This window comes from Glycine soja, chromosome 20 (genome assembly GCF_004193775.1).
Source record: "Glycine soja cultivar W05 chromosome 20, ASM419377v2, whole genome shotgun sequence".
NCBI classification, from domain to species: Eukaryota; Viridiplantae; Streptophyta; class Magnoliopsida; order Fabales; family Fabaceae; genus Glycine; species Glycine soja.
In genome coordinates this window covers 11,758,325-11,776,112 of record NC_041021.1, presented here as the reverse complement: position 1 = coordinate 11,776,112, position 17,788 = coordinate 11,758,325, and positions in this window count along the sequence as shown.

Here is a 17,788-nt window from a genome sequence, read left to right as displayed (position 1 = left end):
GGAATTAGCTTCTTTCTTTCCTTTGGGGGATTGCCCAATGTAGTTGTTTAGGTGGTATATATGCACACACTATCGTTTACCCTAAAATATAGATAAAAACAATAGAAAGAAAAAAGTGGTATTGCTTTTTATGCATGGCTAATTAATTATATTTTGTTACATCTAAGTTATTAAGAAAATATAGAAACAGAATTAGTTTTGAACCTGCAACCATAGATTTTCTGTAGCAATCAAAAACTAAATTGACCATATTTCTGCAATGTGATTTTAGGAACTTTTTGCCCAATAATATAAATTGGACTTCTATGAACTGTGGCATATATGGATAGGGTTGAATGGTTTTGGGTTTCTAGAATCTAAGTTGCATTGTGGGAAATATTTTGTTAACCCAAATCATCTTGAATGTATTCTAATTGATTACATGTATGAAATTAAACGCATTAAGGTCTACTCCCTTCGATCTCAAATTTAAGGGAAAACACTATTTCGTGTTAACTAAGAAAGTTAGTTAACCACATTTAATTGCATCAATCTTAATTAATTCCACAACTTATTGTAAGTGTGTAACTATTGTAAGTATATATCATACAACAACATTTCTTCTTTTCCATAGTGACTGACAAATTAATGTTTCTTTTGTGATTGAGGTAGTATGTTGCATCATTGGCCCGAGCCCTTGTATATTGCCATGAAAAGCATGTAATGCATAGGGATTTCCTATTAACAAAAAAAGTTTATACTAAGATCTGCTTATTACCAAAAAAAAAGTTTTTGATTTCTTATTTTGTAATTAATTTCTTCATGCAGGGTCCCAATGTATAGTGAAGCTAAAGGTTCATTCCACAAGATGTTGCAATCAAGATAAGGAAAAAAACTAATTGTAAAGTTCAGATATTAGACTTGCAATTTATTTTCTTCCCTGATCCTTCTTATTTATTTTCTGATTTAAAAATAAACTTATAAACTACAGTAGAACAGAACCTACATAATAATAATAATAATAGTAATAATAATAATAATAATAATAATAAGAGTTTGTTCTTTTATAATTTCTTAGTTTGTTTGCTAATCAAGAAATAAATTGTTGCTTTGTTGAGTGGATGTGCAAGTTGAGGTGTAATATCAGCAAAAGATAACTCTTTTTTCTTTCATTTTCTGTCATTTTTATCATGATTTTCTTTCTCTTATATGTTACAAATGACAAACATACATGACATTTCAATGCATGTGTAGAATAAGCTTAGAAACCTTATACCCAGAACTGTGATACTTCAACATTCCACTTTGCTATTGTATGTTTGGTTTCTTTGGGTTCCTTAAATAAAGGATGCACTTTGAGAAGTGGTTCATCTTTTGTAGATGTTAAGAAATCAAAATTTTAGTTGCTTATATTTTCCGAACTCATAGGAATGTCCTTATGCTTATATTTTTGGTTTTGTATCATTATTATTATTATTATGTAGGCTCTGTTCTTCTATAGTTTCTTAGTTTATTTTCTAATCAGAAAAATAAATTGTTGCTTCGTTAGGTAGATGTGCAACTGGAGGTGCAATATCAACAAAAGGTAACTTTTTTTCTTTCATGTTCTGTAATTTTTATCATGTTTTTCTTTCTCTTGTATGTTTGGTTTCTTTGGGCCAAATCATTATTTTCTTTTGCTTCTGATGAATGTCTAGGCTCTTCTATATTTAGTTTCCTTGTTCATACCTATAATGACTATCATATTCAGTACTCAAATGTTTTCTTTGCAGCTTTGTGCTAGCTGAACTCCATATTATCCACGGCCATGGTTCATAATAGACTCTTGACATTTTGTTTATTGATTCCTGAAGGATCCCAAGGTACTGGTCTATTGCTTTTTTTGAACAGGTAGCTTTTTTGGGAAATAACATTGTCATCCAAATTGCAGCTTAAGATAAGTATTTCCATCCTGTTAGTTTAACTTTTATGTCTAAACCTCCCACTATACATATCTTTGGAGCATATTGCATTGTTGTAGTACCTACTCCTTATTGTTCTTAATTGGACAGTTTTTTTATGTCTAAGATCAGTATTTGTTTTTATTTTTAATTCCCTCAATTTTCTTTAGTGGATTTCTTGATATTTTCCATATGAGAAATCAAATGACTTTCATCCAACAACTAGAAGCTATGGGTATGTAGTGGTTTTCATCCATTTTTTTCCCTTTTTCATTTTAACTTTTATGATTCTAATACCAAAGTTTCCTTCATATTTTTTTTGGAACTTTCTTACTTTCTTTCTTTTCTCATCCTACAAGTTCTGAAGGACTACATGTTTGGTAAGTCTTTTTATGGGTATTTTTTTGTTGATGCTTTCCTGCAATTTTTGGTTTTTGGTCAATTCATGGTTGGATTTTTTGTATTATTATTATTATTATTATTATTGTTGTTGTTGTTGTTGTTGTTGTTGTTGTTGTTATTACGATGTATACTCTAGCTGAAGACCCTTTTTTATATTCTAATTCCGGGAGTGAACATTGAGATTTTTCTTTGAGGTTCCTGGTGTGTGTAGGTTGTAATATCAAAGAAAACCATTTTCATTTTAGCATGCAACTCCTATCATCACAACATAAAAAAGAACTTTTAGCTAGAGCCAACATAATAATAATAATAATAATAATAACAACAACAACAACAACAACATAAAAAATGACCTTCAACTAGAGTTTACATAATAATAATAATAATAACAAATGAATATTAAAATTATTAATAACAAAAATATATATAAGTTTAGAATGTCTTAATTATAAATTTTTTTTAAATATAAAACTCAACAAGCACTTCTCTACCCACAAAAAAGAGAAGTTCTTAATAATGGAGGAGTAAGTTGTTATATACTTTTAATTTTTAATTGTATATTTTGTTGAAAATGTTTATTTTGATATCTGTGTGAATGCACATAATAGAATAATGACTTTCAGAATAATGCCTAGAATTTCATCATGCTTGCTTTGATAACAATAAACCTATTCAGGTATTTCCTTCATTCTTTTTCTTTTAAATCATAAATTTTATTATTGTTGTAGGAAGTCGAATTAGGATTCTATTTAATTTTATTGTTGTTGTTGTTATTATTATTATTATTATTATTATTGTTATTGTTATTATTATTATTATTATTATTATTATTATTATTATTATTATATGTACTGTGCAAAGTATCATCTCGGGTAGCTCAAGGCAAAAATAGCAAAATTGAGGACACAATTATTGAAACCTCCAAAAGTATGGTGCTATTTATACTGTTTATTTCATATTACAATTTTACATTTTAAATTATAAAGTTTATTGTTGTTGCAGGAAACTAGATTATGATTCTATTTTTTTTTTTTTGTTATTATTATTATTATTATTATTATTATTATTATTATTATGTAGGTTCTACCCGAATGTCCTTTTTTTATATTGTGATGATAGGAGTTGTATGCTTCTCTCTGGTCAATAATTTTTTCCAAACCTGATTTCTCTGCTCTCAAAAAGTGATTTTTTCCCATGTTTGTTTTCTCTTACTTTGCCTTATGGTTTAGTTTTGGTTTTGGGTTTATCTTCTATGTCTTTGATAATTTAATGCATTTGAATTTGAATATGGATATTATGCAGAGTATCATCTCAGGCTCAAGGCAAAAATAGCAAAACTGACGACACAATTATTGGAGCCTTCAAAATTATGCTGTCATGTATCTGTTTATATCATACTGCTATCTTGCATTTTAAATCATAAATTTTATTGTTGTTGCAGAAAGCTGAATTAGGATTCTATTTAATTTTATTGTTGTTATTACTAATTTTTCCAAAACGTGATTTCTTTGCTCTCAAAAAGTGATTATTTTTGTTGCATGTTTATTTTTTCTCACTTTGCCTTATGGTCTAATTTTGGTTTGGGGTTTATCTTCTATGTCTTTATAAATTAATGCATTTGAATTTGAATATGGGTACTTGTAGAGTATCATCTCAGGCAGCTCAAGGAAAAAATAGCAAAACTGAGGGCACAATTATTGGAGCCTCCAAAAGTATGTTGTTATTTATACTATTTATATCATATTGTTATTCTAAGTTTGCTGATGATTGATGCAAGCTTTTGTTATATGTCTGTATTCTCTAACTTGATTATTGAATGACACTTATCCTTTTGCAAAGAACGAGAAACCAGATTGCATGTGCAAACAAAGGCTTTAAATTGTAGTTGCAGTTAAGGCTTGGTTTTGGTTCACAATCACAGCCTAATATGGGTTGCATCAACCACTGCACCCAAGATGTTGATTACCCTTTTGGTGGTTACAGTGAAAAATCAAAATGGGTATCATTGAAAAGATCAAAAAAGAAAATTTTCCATGTTTTTATATTTTCAGAAATTGGGATAGAAGTATTGTTGTCTGTTCTGTTCCTAAAATGCATGAAAAGTATTTGTTTCTATGTTATTGTTTCTAAATGTCTGTCTCTGCCTTTTATTTGACAACTTATGAATCAGGACTTATTATTATTATTATTATTATTATTATTACTCAAGTCAAGTGACCATAACTGTTTTTGAACCTTCCTTTTCTCTGCTAGCATTTTCTGCTATTTTATATGATGTACGTGCTTCTTTTTCTTTTTCTTTCACTGCAGCTTGGTATCTAAATGTGTTTCTGAGTTCCTTTTTAAAGTTGTTTAATGCATATGGGTCTGAATTATGTGTAGAGATATGCTAAGGAGCTTAATAAAAAAGCTCTGCTAGACTGTGGCAGCGGTGAAGTAGATAATGGATACTCTCGACTGAATGGATAAGCAATTTTCATGAAGCTCATGTGAGGTCCATTTTTCAACAAAAGTGCAGTCCCTGACAATTGATTGGGATGAATCTTTTCAAGGACACCAAACTTTTGGCTTCTGAAATCTCCACGAATGTGAAACAAGTGCAGATGGAGCATGAAAGAATTACCTACATACACTTTTATTTAGTGTCAGAAATACATTCTTGGTGAGAAATGTTCTTTTTAAATATTAGTATTATTTTTCTTTGAGGAGATCCTAGCTGATTTAACTCGGATTTCTGGTCTCATCTTTGAAAAGTTGTTTAATGGGTGTATATTTGTGAACTTTATATGTATTAAATTGTATAGCTTTTATCAACTTGGATATTTCTATGTTGATATCTTTTGAATGGTAAGACATATTTCAAGATGCTATATACTTTTGGTATGTAATCATATTTTCTGTTTTTATTTTTATTAGTAATTTTAAAAAATATATATTATTTCCATTTTATTTCATGTTTTAAAATTTTGTACAGAAAATAATGAAAATAATATTTTTATGATTATTTGTGAAAATAAAACTGGATACACAATAAATATAGTGGTATTTTTATAATTGTTAACAAAAAAAAAACTTTTCTTGAACATACTGTATGAGAAAGTCGAGTCTCGAGACCATGTGACTTCTTGGAAGTTAATGTTAAGAGTAGTTAATTTGTTAGAAGTATTAGTTAGTTGTTAATTTGTTAAGAATAGTTATTCATTGTCATAAGCTTTATAAATATGCATTTATATACTTTCTGTTAGATTGCTATCTTTGGTTCATATTTGTTTTTTTATGGCAAATACAATCAAGGGTTGAAATCTCAGGTGTCATGATGCAATAACTGTGTTCCATCAAACTTGCTCATTTTTTCATATAACACTTAATAGAGTTTTGGGGAGGAGTCAAGAGAGAAAGACAATTTGGTGGCGATGTGTGTTGTTATTTGGTGTCTAACTTCCTGTGGTTGGGGATTAATTTCCAATATCAAATTCTTTAATATCAATGTTAGTCTTTTTTCTTTTTTTACAATATCTTTTTTTAATTCTTGCATCGAAAATCAATTGACGAACATGACCCGTGTGTATATACGGGTTACTGACTAATTTTATAATGAAAAATCAATCAAAATTAAATTTTGGATCACTTTGTATAAAAGCAAAAAATGTGAATTTCACAAAATAAAATACATAATTTCTCTCCAAACTTATCTCCTTCTCGTTGTCCATTGTCCATTGAAGCAACCACAGCCTGAGTTCTTCTTAAATAACTCCCTTTTCAAATTAAATACACAAATGCCCCCCTTTTTTTAGTGTGAATTTGGAGTTTCAAAAACCGAATTCTTACTGTTTTTTTGAAATATTTCTTTTCATCCACGTTAGGAATTCGTGTTTTCATTAATCGAATTCTTTAACGGTTTTTTTTAAGAAAACATTATTTAAAATATTTTTAATTAGGCTTAATTATTTTTGTCTTTTTTATTAATTTTTTTGTGTTACATGTTTTAAAACATTTATTTTGGTTTCTTATTTATGAAATTTAACTTAATAAAGTTATTGAAAATTTTAGTTTTGATGATGCTCATGGGGTAACTTTTGCAGGGTTTTCTTTTATGTTTATGATGTTTTTTTATTTCAAAATTAATTAAATTTGATAAGCTTAATGTAAATGAATTTAATGTTATTATAAGTTCTACATCTTGAATTAGTTTAAAAGACTTGAAAAAAAAATTATTGAATTGTTGTATTATACGTTTTTTAAGCACCAATAAGTTTTCACATATAATTATTGTATGCAAATAAAATAATTTTTCTTGTATTGGGTGTTTTTTTATTAACTTTTATTTTACGCACTGTTATTTAAGTTTAATTGCAATGTATATTTTCAATAATATTAATAATTCTGATTTGTATTAACTTTTATTATTTAAAATGATATATTAATTTATAATTACCTAATTATACTATAAATGTAAAATATTTTTACATTAATTAAATTTTAAATAATAAATTCAATTATTTAGTAAAATTATAATTTTGTTAAGAAAAACTTATTTGCTAATATTTTAAAAAATAAATATTTAATTTCATTTTTATTGACACTATTTAATTATTTTATCTAATAATATTTTTTAAATAGTCTTTATTGTATTAATTAAAAATACTTTTTAAACAATTAAAAAATAAAACAAAAAAGAAAGGTTAAGAATTCGGTTATAGGAAACCTGAATTCTTAAGGTAACATAACCAAAACATAAAAAACACATTGACAATTAGGTGTTTCAAAATCCAAATTCACACGGTATAGGTTGTGTTTGAAAAATAATATATAAAAAAATTATATTATATTTTATAATACTCACATCTCTTATATTTTATTTTAATTTAAAAAATTTTCCTCTATTTTTTATTTTTTCCTTTAAATCAAACTCACACTTAATTTAATTTGAGAATGGGAGTATTCAAAAACTTAATTTTGAGAAGGCGGGTGCATACAATAAAAGGTCTACGTTAGAGTATTTTTAGTGTCAAATCTTGAACTCAAGATCTAGTCTTCACTAGATCTTCTAATAAAGGAACGAGATATATCTCCGACATGGAGGATGGGTTCTTATACCAGAATCATTGTTTAAAAAAAATTGTTACTCTCTCTCCCTAAAGGTTGTAACAGTCGTTCATTTACTTCTTTTAAATAAATAAAATAAGATTAGGTCATCAATTCCCTCACTATATAAATTAACTTTTAACCAGAGCAACTGGAGGATGAGCTCTAGAGAGCACCAGAAACACCATAATTACTAACGGAGAACGCTTGAGTGACTAACGGTAAGGAATGAGTTACTCACGTTTGGGGATTAGAATGAACATGTGTAAGAATCTATGGAGAATCAATTTTTGGATCATTTTGGGTTGTTTTATGAAATGTAATTATGTTATTATGTTTTAAATCACGGATTGAAGGAGATATCGGGTTAAGCTGAAGAGGAAAACGTGATGCTCATATTGGAAGCGAGAATATCGGATTATGCAGAGAATGCTGCACTTAGTTTTAGATGATCAAAACTGCATCTCGTCATTATTCAATGAACGTGAAAGTATATATGTACATGCGCATGAAGGGTGCTTTACCCAGAAGTTAGTTACAACAAATAACTATCTTAACTAACTTCAACCAATTTAACTAATCCTAACAAGATGCTGTTAAGATCCCCCCCTCAAGCTGGGAATGGATATTCATCATTCCCAACTTGTTACAAAGGTGTTGAAAAATGGTAGGAGACAAGGCTTTGGTGAATATATCCGCGAGTTGTAGAGAAGATGAAACTGGAAGGAGCTTGATGAGACCCATGGTGACTTTGTGACGGACGATATGGCAGTCTATCTCGATGTGCTTAGTGTGCTCGTGAAATACAGGATTCGTGGCAATCTGAATTGCTGACTGATTATCACAATACAGGGTAGCTGGCTTGATAAATGTGATGCGGAAATCTTGGAGGAGATATGTTAACCACTGTAGTTCACAGGTGGTTGAAGCTAGGGCTCGGTATTCATCCTCTGAAGAATTGCGTGAAACTGTAGACTGCTTTTTAGATTGCCAAGAGATGAGGGACGAACCAAAGTAGACTAAGAAGCCGGTGGTGGATTTCCTGGAGTCTTGACATCCTGCCCAGTCTGAGTCATTGAAGGCTCGAAGCTGAGGAGTTCTGGTAGCGGGGAAGAAGAGACCGAAGCCTGGTGTTCCCTTGAGATAGCGAAGTACTTGATATGCAACTTGTAGATGAACATTCGTGGGGCTAGACATATACTGACTGAGCTTCTGAACGGCGTATGTAATGTCAGGGCGAGAATTGGTGAGGTAGATGAGTCTCCCGAAAAGCCTCCGATAAGAAGAAGAAGACTCTGCTGATAAAGGGGTGCCCACCATAGCTTGTAATTTGGTGGAGTAGTCCATCGGGGTGGTGTTTGGTCGACAACCGAGCATTCCCGAATCGGATAATATATCCAAAACATATTTTCGTTGACACAGGTGTATCCTTGCAGAAGAACGCGCAATTTCGAGACCGAGGAAAAACTTCAAATTCCCGAGATCTTTGATTTTGAATGTCTGATCAAGAAGCATGGTTATGTCTTGTATTTCAGTAATACTATTTCCAGTTAAAATAATATCATCCACATAGACTAAGAGCACCGTTGTTATAGAACCAGTAAACTGTAAGAAGAGTGAATGATCTGAGTGAGATTGTTGAAAGCCATGAGATACCAGGAAGCCAGATAACTTTGTGAACCATTGACGACTCGCCTGTTTGAGTCCGTAGAGGGAGCGTTGTAATCGACATACCAGTTGAGGATTTGGAACTGATAATCCTGGTGGAACCTGCATATAAACTTCTTCATCAAGTTCGCCGTGGAGGAAGGCGTTATTGACATCTAGTTGTCGCAGATGCCACTGGTTAATGGTAGCAAGAGCAAGAAGAAGACGGACAGTGTTCAACTTTGCTACCGGAGAGAAGGTATCGAGATAATCAAGCCCCTCCATCTGCGTGTAACCACCTGCAGCCAATGGCGGTTTTCTGAGGAGGAAGAAGAGTGAGTCTCCAGGTGTCGTTCGACTGTAGAGCTTGTAGTTCAGCCTTCATTACTTTAATCCAGCAGTCATGCCGCGAAGCTTCGGCATAAGAGGAAGGCTTTACGGTTGATGAGATGAACATGATGAAGTGTTTGTGTGTGGGTGAGAGACGCGAGTATGAAAGAACAGAACTTAGAGGGTAACGAACAATCGTCAAATCGCTGGTATTGTGTGAAGAGACATCACGATGATAGTCCTGCAAATATGTTGGGGCGTGTCTCGTTCGCGTGGAACGTCTGGGTTGTGAGGAAGAAGGTTCCATTAGGTGTTCGTTGTTTGAGGGTTCCTGTATTGTGGGTTGTGATGATTTGGGTTGTGATAATGTGGGTTCTACAGATGAGTCGTATTGGCCACTGGAAAAAGAAGCTGGGAATGGTGTACTAGAACTTGGATTCAATTGCTGTGTTTCAGAAAATTGCGGGAAATGATCTTCATAAAATATAACATTTTGTGATGTGATGATGTCATGCGAATGCAATTTATAAACAAGATATCCCTTTGTGTTTGATTTGAAACCAATGAAGATGCATGGGTGTGCTCTGGGATCGAGTTTCTTTCGATTTGCTTTAAGTGTATTAACGTAACACAAGCAACCGAAAACCCGAAGGTCGGATATATCTAGTGAATGTCCATGAAGCTTTTCATAGGGTGATATGCCATGTAGAAATGGGGTAGGAATGCAATTTACTAAATATGTAGCATGAGTTAATGCGTAACACCAGAAGCTAGGTGGTAGATTCGCCTGAAACAAAAGCGCACGCGTGACATTCAGCAAGTGCTGGTGTTTACGCTCCGCTATGCCATTTTGTTCAGGTGTTTCTACACACGTAGTTTGATGTGTGATTCCCTTTAAGGCATAAAAGCTATGCATCAGGAACTCAGGCCCGTTATCACTCCTTATTACTTTGACTTTTCTGTTATATTGGGTTTCAATGGATGCAATGAAGTTCATGATAATGGGTCGAGTTTCAGCCTTAGTATGCATAAGATGTATCCATGTAAATCACGAATAATTATCGACAATCGTTAAGAAATATTTATGACCATGCATAGATGGCTTCGAACACGGACCCCATATGTCCATATGAAGTAAATCGAAAACATGAGATGCATGTGAGATACTAAAAGGAAAAGGTAGTTTCTTATGTTTCGCATAGTGACATGTGTTACATACAAAGCTTTTGTTATTGCTTAGAAGGGGATAATATGATTTCATACATTGCAATCTTTCAGCTGACGGGTGGCCCATTTGAAAGTGCCATAGGTCTATGGGAATGATACTGCATTTAGGGTGAATAACGGTCGAGCATATGGCTTTGTTTGTTATCTGGTCTGGTATGAGGTGATAGAGGCCATGTCTCGCTTCAACTATACCAATCTTGATACGATTGTTCGTATCCTGCAACATACACGAAGTGGAAGAAAATATCAATGCATAGTTAGTGGACGACACAAGTTTGGAAATGGAAATGATATTGAAGGTAAACGTGGGTATATATAAGACATTGAATAGAGTTATGGTAGACGAGAGGTTCACGATTCTGGAATGGGTGGCATGGACATGGTGGCCGTTAGGAAGCTTTACTATGGCTGGGCTGATGCGTTCATAGGAATGAAGATTGTCGAGGGAGGAGGTGACATGATCCGTGGCTCCTGAATCTAATATCCAGGAGGTGGATTTTCCAGTTGCAAGGGGTAGAGACATACCTGGGCTTGATGGCTTATCAATGGTGCACGATGAGATGGAGGCAACCTGTTTGGTTTGATCAGATGTCGTGTTCCCGGCGGTTGGCCGCTGGATTAAAGCAAGTAAGGCCTTGTACTGCTCCGGTGAGAATCGCACGAGGTCCTGGGATTCATGATGCTGAGTGTGATCATCTTCAGGTTTACCATCTATTGCCACCACATTATTCACGGTTCTTCCATTGTAGGGATTGTATCCTGGCGGATACCCATGCTTCCAGTAGCAGACGTCGACGGTGTGACCGGTCTTACCACAATGGGTGCATGTTTTCCTCCTGCCAGTGTTCTTGTTCCTTCCTTCGTGATTAAGAGGCATGCCATGCTTCTTATAGCAGACACTTTCCATGTGACCAATTCGTCCACAATAATCACAGATAGTTTTTACAGCGTTAATGGAAATATCTTTAGGTTCATAGTTAAGGTTAGGGGTAGAGTTACCTAGCAGTTGACGTTCTTATTGTGCCACATACGAGAAGATTTTTGATATAGCGGGTATGGGGTCCATAAGGAGCACGTGAGATCGAATGCTGGCATATTGCTCATTCAGGCCACGCAAGAACTGCATGGCTCGATCTTCAAGCTTTCTTTGTGCAATGATGGTGAAGGCGGAGCAAGAATATCTAACGTTGCAAGTGCAGACTGAATCGGGTCTGAAATTTTCAATCTCATCCCAAATCACACACAGTCGAGTGAAGTATTCCGTTACCGAGAGTGCTCCTTGTTTCAGTGTTGAGGCTTCTTGTTGGAGATCGGAAATCCTCAGAAGATCTCCCTGCGAGTATCTTGATTTCAGGTCTCGCCATATTTCTTCCGCTTTGTCCATCCAGAGTATGCTCTGCCTTATAGAAGTTGCAACGGAGTGGACTATCCAAGATACCACCATATTATTGCACAGGCGCCAAGCTCCATACATTATGTCCATTTTCAGTGGTTCCGGTGCACTTCCGTCTACGAACTCTAGTTTGTTTTTGGCGCTTAATGTCGTGATCATGGACCGACTCCATGAATGATAATTGGTTGAGTCTAGGACTGGTGAAACGAGAGCAATGGTCGGGTTTTCGCTTGGATGAAGATACAGGTAGCTTTCTGTATTACTGAATGTTGTTTCGTTCATGGTGAGAAGTTATATTGGGAGGAAAGATAGAGGAAGAGAGTGCGCAGCAAAGCTCCTCGTTAGAAGAGCTCTGATACCATATTAAATTTTATAGTGCAACAAAGGCATCCGAAAGGTCCCCTTAAAAACCGGTTCATAAGGGGGTGGCCTACCCAGCTATATAAGCACTTATCAAGTTTGCTAAATATCCGATGTGAGACTATTCTCAACATGCCCCCTCAAGCCAGGGCTCGTCACCACAAAGCGAGGGCTGGCGACACCCACCGGACAGAATATGGCTCTGATACCATGTTGAAGGAGATATCGGGTTAAGCTGAAGAGGAAAACGTGATGCTCATATTGGAAGCGAGAATATCGGATTATGCAAAGAATGCTGCACTTAGTTTTAGATGATCAAAACTGCATCTCGTCATTATTCAGTGAACGTGAAAGTATATATGTACATGCGCATGAAGGGTGCTTTACCCAGAAGTTAGTTACAACAAATAACTATCGTAACTAACTTCAACCAATTTAACTAATCCTAACAAGATGGTGTTAAGAAGAACCCCTAACAGAGCAACCGGAGGATGAGCTCTAGAGAGCACCAGAAACACCATAATTACTAACGGAGAACGCTTGAGTGACTAACGGTAAGGAATGAGTTACTCATGTTTGGGGATTAGAATGAACATGTGTAAGAATCTATGGAGAATCAATTTTTGGATCATTTTGGGTTGTTTTATGAAATGTAATTATGTTATTATGTTTTAAATCACGGATTGATGGTGTTTGACGGTGTGTTTTATGAAATTTACGTGTTTCTGTGTTGAGTAGAAATCCTTAAAAAAAATTAGGTATTTTTGTAGTTGATAATTAAGTAAGGAATAATTTACTGGAAGAGAAATGTATTCTTTTCATTTCTCTACTATATGATTTTCTTTAGATGGTGCAGTATTCATAATCAAGGTGTTGTTTCTCATTGTTAGATTTTCATGGCTTCATTAAAATGCATTTAGAATATACCTATAAATCTATATAAGCTTTTGGTGGTTATATATATATATATATATATATATATATATATATATTAATAACTTTACATTAATATTTTAATATATTTTGGTTAACGTATGTTTACGTTAAAATATATTGAATATAGTTACGTTCATATATTTATATATATTTTAATATAATTATGTTTAATATTTTTAATGTTTAGTGAATGTTTTAATATAGTTAATGTTTTAATATATTTATATTAATGTTTTTAAATATTTACGTTAAGGTCTTAATATATATAATGTTTATAAATATTTAATAACGTATTTTAATGTTTAGGTATCATTACGTTAATATATTCAATAAACTTTTAATATATTTATGTTATTTTTTTAGTATATTAATTACTTATATATATATATATATTAACGTTTATAATACATTTAATTACTTACATATATATATTTAATATATTTAATCCTTTTTATGTACTTATATATATTTATCGAATAATATGTTTATGATTATTATTATTATTAATTATATATATATATATATATATATATATATATATAAATAAATATATTTAATATTACATGTAACTGTACAAGGTTATGTTATATATATTTGTTTATAAGTCTTGAAATTAGATGTGTTTATGTTATTCTTATTATACATTTTTATTTAATTGTTAAGTATATTTTGTAATTAGTTAAATTGTGAGATGTTAAATTATAGACATGAGATATGGTTGTGAATGAGTGTGTGATTAATACTTGAAATGATATTACTTGTCTTGTGAGTTATGAGTTATACAATAACCTGACCAGTGTTTACCTTAAAAAAAGTTTTTATGCGTAGTGTTCAAGGAAAAGTGTAGGATTCCTAGTTAGAATCCTAAAGGGTTAAACTGTAGCGCAACTTGTTAAATGTGTTTGAAATATAAATGTGAGGTCATGTGTATTGTATAATTCATGAACAATGTTTGCGTGCAAAAATTGTTTTAGGGGTTGGACCTGAATCAGGAAGGTGAGACCCAAATGGATTTTTTAGAGTCTAGGCATTGGGGGTAAAGACACACAGTTTGAGTGCTCCTTTAAGCCTATGTTGATCCCATGTGGTTGGAGCATTCTCGCAAACACAGAGTAACCCAGACTTAGTGAGAGTGACCTGACATACTTATTGTGTGGTGTGTCTTGTTATGTACTTCTAAGCGCCCTAGTGTGGTTTTTCCGTGACATGGTACCACATTGCATATAAGCTTAAGTCTTAGTATAATTGTTGCATAACACATGTGAATTGTTTATTATGAAATCGGTGAGTGTTATTATGCCTTGATTGAGTGTGTGATTCATGGGTCATGTGATGGGTGATTGAAATAGGAAATTTAAATGATAAAGTGTTGAAATAACGTGGATTGAATTAAGTTGAGTTATGTTATAAATAGTTGTATAATGTATTTTTGCTTATGCTTTTATTTATCCGTATTTTATTTAGAAATGTGATAACTCACTTCCGGTGTGTGTTTGTGTTTGGGCTGATTGTCATTTTGTTTCAGGTGAGCCAAGATATGATGAGTTCCATGCTGAAGATGGAGAGACTAAGCCTTTGATAGGGATATGCTCTGATAAGTGTGACATCGAGGCATATGATTTTACTTCATATGTTATAATTCTGTGAATGATATAATTGTGTTATGTTTTCTATTTTAGTTTTTTTTTTATATTTATTCAAAATGAGGGACCTTATTTTGAGCCGGGATAACTTTATCTTTTATCCGAACAATTTTTACTATGATTTCATTAAGTGGATGTAAACCTTTTACCCTTTTGAATTGATTTAAATTAAACGTGTTTTAAAAAAATAATTAATTTTGCATGGTTTTCTTTCCTTTTTATTATCATGTGTTTAAAAACTTTTAAATAAATTTTGTATGATTTTATTTCCTTTTATTTTTTATTTATATTTGTGAGGGTAGAGGGTGTCACAACAACAAAACGTAGGACCAAAAAAAGGAGATAAAGAAGAAGAAAGCAAAATTTACAAACCAAAAAAACAAAAAAAAATACTTATCGACAAAAGGGGGTCACAACAAAGTTCCAGGAGGGGGAAGAGGGGTAGTGACAAAGGGGAATGGGAAAGGAGGTCGTGACAGAGGAAGAAGAAAGAAAGAAAGAAGAAGCAACGTATGAGATGAGGAGAGAGGAAGGAGAAAAGGAAAGAAAACAAAAGAAAAACCAATGAGTGAAAGGAAAGGGAGAGGAGGAAAAAAAAAGGCAACAATGAAGAAATAGGCCGTGTGGGATAGAGATCCCTACTAAAAGAAAATTTTATATTTAAATATTTAAAAGTGAGGTTCATGTGGGACCTACTAAAAGTTATCTAAGATCTCAAAATGAGATCTACCATTAAAGGAAAAAAAATGATAGAGATCTTCGATCCTATGTGGCATTGTGAGATCCACCAAAAAGTAGTCTAAAATCCAAATTTGGGATCTACCACTAAGGATGCTCTTATGGGACTATGTGTGTGTGTCTCTCTGTCTAGATGTTTTGGGCTTTAGAAACTGCATTATCTGACTACAAAACATGTTATGTCAGATTTATTTCATCCAAATGAACGTGTCTAAAGCGTTTGGACCAAAACACCTAGAGTCATGGTCAGTGTCATCGATAGAATTCTACGAATATTGAGCCGTTTAAGTTTATTTTTTAATTTTTTTTAAAATACTTAATTTCATTTTTTATATTCAACTTTCTATTTTTTTTCGAATTTAAGTTGACATGGAATGTTAAAATAATTGTCCATTTTTTAGCTTTGAATTATTTTTAGAGGAATTTTATCCTTAAAAAAAATAATTTTACATATTTTATTTCTAATTTTTAAAAAACTTACAAATTTTATCCTATATCGTTAAGTTAATGTGGCATGCTAAAATAATTATTTTCTTACCATCCAAATTTTTTATTTTTAGATAATTTTACTCCTCAACTTTTTCACTTTTAAACAAAATTACACCAACTTTTTTATTTATTGGCAAATTTTACCCCAATTTTTTTAAAAAAGCTTGCAATTTTTACCTGTGTCGTTAAGTTGACGTGACATGCTAAAATAATTGCACTTTTTATCCCATCTTGACTATTGAAAGCATCTTTCAAGTACACAAAAATACGTTATTGTAAATTGATAGATTGTTTGTACATTAGATACAGGATCATCACAAATATGAACCACACATACAACAATATAAAGGTAAGTTTACAAAACAAGCATACTAAAACAAGATAAAACTTAACAATTTAAACATGATCCATTATCATCACATATAGAACATAACATGTAGCAATTATACATAAAACATAAGTCTTAGAATTTTCATAACAGAGCATTTCATAATAATCATTAATTCATCAACCATTACATAAAGGTTCAACCAACATACACTATCGTCATCATCAGACATAAAAGCATTCCATGACTCATCAAGTAACACCATCATAAAATCACAATTATTTTATTCACATGTTTAACTATTATGTTATATCATGCTGACTCTTTACTCCAAGGAGATTTTCATCGTCTGAGTGATTAATTCAAGCATAACCCTTAACATAGTCACCACCTTGACCATTCAAGAAGACTTGAACTAATTGTACGAAGGAAGTGTGATTTTATCGAAAATGAATGAACATGAGTAATGACTTATCTTGGTAAGGCTTGCGAAGACCTTAACCAATCGAGGGATTCATCCACTCATCCATTATATAGGCTCATTCCTGTTAGCCACCACCACCAACCTCCAACACTAGGTTAAGGGTCCACCAAGCACCCTTAACTTACATGCATACTCATATGCAATATCATTCATCAATGCATGAATGTTATGATTAACCATCAACATTATATAACATCATCATTATACTCATCCACCATCATCAATAACTCAATCCATTCTATATCAAGTTCAATCCATCATATCATCAATTTCATCACATACATCCTATTCAATTCCTCATCAATTCACCATTCATATAATTCTCAATACTCATGAACTCCTACATAGTTCATCTATACCTCTTGAGACTTTTTACAACACAAGTACTCATAGTAAAACACTAAATCTCAATGTATGAATGTGAATTGCATGAGAAATAACAAGAAATCACCTCAATTCATTTCATTTTAAAATCTACCAACACATCAAAGCATTTAAGTTTAAAATTAAATTGAAATGCATGGAAGAAGATTTTGGCAGGTACTTACACTTAAGCAAGACCAAATTTGCACTTAAGTGAGGTTTTTTTTTTCCTTTTTGACTACCCTCGCTTAAGCATGACCAAATGAGTTTCTTAAAGCAAGGTCCAATTGTCTCCTTACTGTATCTTCATGCTTAAGCGAGGTCTAGCTTCTTCCTTCCTATGACCTCACGCTTAAGTGAGACCAAAGGTGCACTTAAGCACCATGCAAGGCTCGCTTAAGCGCGACTCACATGCAAGTTCACATTTTTACTGCAAAATCTCTT